The following is a 3,525-nucleotide window of genomic DNA, read 5'->3' on the forward strand; positions in this document are numbered from 1 at the left end:
GGCCTATATTCTATGATTACAGAATGCCAAGGAGAGAAAGAAATCGGAAGAATATAAAAAAGCAGCAGAAAAATGCTGCGAGAGGCAGCTTCTCTTTGAAAAATTGGGTCCAAAGCAACAATAGTAAGGGAGGAGATAAGGATACAGGTATGTATTTGTAAGTCTGCACTACTAGATACATGTACAAGCTTGTCTCACAGAGCCATAGTTTGGATTATAACTGAGAATCTGGTGCTAACATGGTCAATAATGCTTATTTTTTACAGAAAAATGTGTCTTAAACATTTAAATTGACCAACCATATACCCGTTTTATTCCAATCAAAGCAAGAGGGCTAGTGGTGGTAGTGCTATATGACATATTATTTTATAATACAATTATAACATTGTAGGCTACAGTATGAATATTATAGTACAATTATATTACTATTATAAAACAAATATTATTTGCTCCATCTTAGATAAAGACAGTACAGACAATGAAGATGGAGATTTTCAAGAGGGAAATAATGATATCAGGAAGAGAGATGGTGAAGAAGTGGAGGAAAGAGAAAATGCAGATGATTCTATGGAGAGAAATTATGAAGAAGTGGAGGAAATTATTATATTATTATGATTTTATACTCAGTTCAGGAGGGGAACTTTCATAAGAACGACAATATTGCACTCATAACAGTCCTCCTTAAAAAAGACAAAGACCCCACCGAGTGCGGTAGTTATAGACCCGTAAGCCTCCTCGGAACCGATATCAAACTGTTCTCTAAGGTATTAGCCATCAGACTTCAAAAGCATATGACGTCTTTAGTTCATCCGGATCAAACTGGCTTCATAAGAAACCGTTTAATCACTGACAACATAAGACGATTACTATACGTACTAGATGCCAGCAAGGACGACACCACACCCAAGGCGATGCTGTCCCTGGATGCAATGAAAGCTTTTGATAGGCTGGAATGGTCGTATCTATGGGCAGTATTAGAAAGGATGGGGTTAGGAAAAGGATTCATTGATATGATTAAAGTATTATACAAAGACCCATCGGCCATGATTACAACAGGTATAATCACCTCCGGAATATTTCCGGTATCACGCTCTTCTAGACAGGGTTGCCCTCTTAGTCCCGGACTATTCGATTTATCACTAGAACCTTTAGCACAATATATAAGACAATCCCAACTCATAGAACCAATCGTAATCAAGGGCACACGACACAAAATTAGTCTATATGCGGACGACGTAATACTGTTCATGCAAAACCCTAACACCGCAATGCCTTATCTTTTCAAGTTGATTAATGACTTTGGCGACCTATCGGGATTTAAAATAAACTGGCCAAAGTCGGCTTTCCTTCCACTGAACGCCCCTGCAAAGAATACAAGTCTTCCAGAAGAAATACCAATGGTTAAACACTTTAGATGCTTGGGAGTTGAAGTATTCCCTACCATTACGGTGAAACACAATTACATAGAAATCCAAAATAAAATAAAATGCGACCTTGACAGGTGGTCAAAACTTAAAAACTCAGTACAGGCACAGGTTTCAATAGTTAAGATGGATGTCTTACCTAGAATCAACTTCATCAGCTCAATGCTTCCGTTACCCCCTCCAGATGGTTACTGGAAAAAATTACACTCTTCCGCATATACATTTATTTGGAATAACAAACCACCACGTATAAAAAGATCCACCGCACAGGGAAACAAAGCCGACGGAGGGATGGCAATCCCAAATTTTTTCCACTATTTTAAGGCGTACACTTTAAGACCACTGACAACCTGGTTTGAACCCCAAGCATCAGTATCCTGGAGAAATTTAGAAGTAAATATAGTAGCACCACAGAGACTGCAGGACATAGTATACACCAAAATATCAATTAAGCAATGCGAACTGAAATTTGGCCCCATAATTACACATGCGATCCGGATATGGCGTGAAACACAAAAAAAATATTCTAATCCACATAAATGGCATAATCATACTCCCTTATTCAATAACAATGCACTCCTGATTAGAAAACGATCTATAAGATTCCCTAGATGGGAAAAGCAAGGCATACATACATTAGGAGATGTTTTCAACATACAGGGTATTTGTAGCTATGATGAAATAGAAAAAAAGTTTAATCTCACCGGTTCCACATATCTTTTTTACGCACAATTATTGTTATGTTTGAAGACTCACGGTGTTTCATTAAGGATACCAATTGCACACCACAGATACCACAAATATTTCTATGAAAGAGAGACATCGAGAGGTTTTGTATCAGATTTTTATCATCAATTACTAACGGCTTCGTATGAAACCCTCCACCTAGACTCTGTTTGGAGGAGGGATATACCAGACCTAGAAAAAGATTTTGATTGGCAAGAAGCCTGGGCAAATGTTCGACTTGCATCAAGGAACCCGGACCATCAACAAATCAATCTTAACTATATTCATAGGACATACTTGACTCCTATAAGACTGAACAGAATGGGTCTTAAACAAGACTCCAAATGCTCCTTATGTACAAATGGGGACGAGGGGACATTTATGCACATGTATTGGGACTGCCCACCAGTTAAGATATTCTGGGAAGAAGTGACCCAGCAATTATCAAATCTCTTAATTCTGAATATACCTGTACACCCCTCTATATTACTGTTGAATGATGTTTTTGAATATGCAGTACCTATACAACAAAAGAGATTGGTTTTATCTGGTATTACAGTGGCTAAAAAACTGATAGCATCACGATGGTTTCAACCGGAAAAAATTTGCCGAAAGGTCTGAATTTTTACATATCTCGATGTGATTTATCTAGAAATATCTACAGCAAGAATTTTGGGTCTCAATGAATCCAAATTGACAATGTTGTTAGAAGTGGTTGAGAGAATAAAAGCTAGCATTTAATGGTAGTGTCTGGTTAGGAGCGAAGGATAATGGATGGATTATCCATGGGGGGTCCAGGGCGGGGGGTGCGAGCAAGAGCATATGTGTGTAGGGGAATAGATAGCAGGTATTACGGGTATATCTTGTATAAGACATTTATCCAAACGATGAGTTAACTGATGTACACTGTTTTACAATGCTTGTATATCTAATCGTGTGTTGTCATGTTTGTTTATGTTTGTTTAAAAAATAATAAAAAAAATAAAATACAAAAAAAAAGAAGAAGTGGAGGAAAGATAAAATGCAGATGATTCTATGGAGAGAAATTATGAAGAAGTTGAGGAAATAGAATGCAGATGATGCTATGGAGAGAAATGATGATGAAGACGGTAATGGATATGCTAAAGAAAGCGAGGATGAAAATGATGATAGGGAGAGAAATTATTCAAACGACACAACAACAAATAACTTGAATGCTCTCCTGCCATTCAAATATCCCACTGATCCAGCCAGTATCCACGTACAATATATTAACTTTAATGGAGAGAATGGGGGAGATAAAAAGGGGGGATGGAGAGATAGAAGAGAGAAGGAGAGGAGAGGACATGAGGAGAGAAGGAGAGGAGAGAAGGGGAGTACAGGAGGAGAGAAGGGG

The sequence above is a fragment of the Notolepis coatsorum genome (genome assembly GCF_963971535.1).
Source record: "Notolepis coatsorum genome assembly, chromosome: 10".
In the NCBI taxonomy this organism is placed as follows: domain Eukaryota; kingdom Metazoa; phylum Chordata; class Actinopteri; order Aulopiformes; family Paralepididae; genus Notolepis; species Notolepis coatsorum.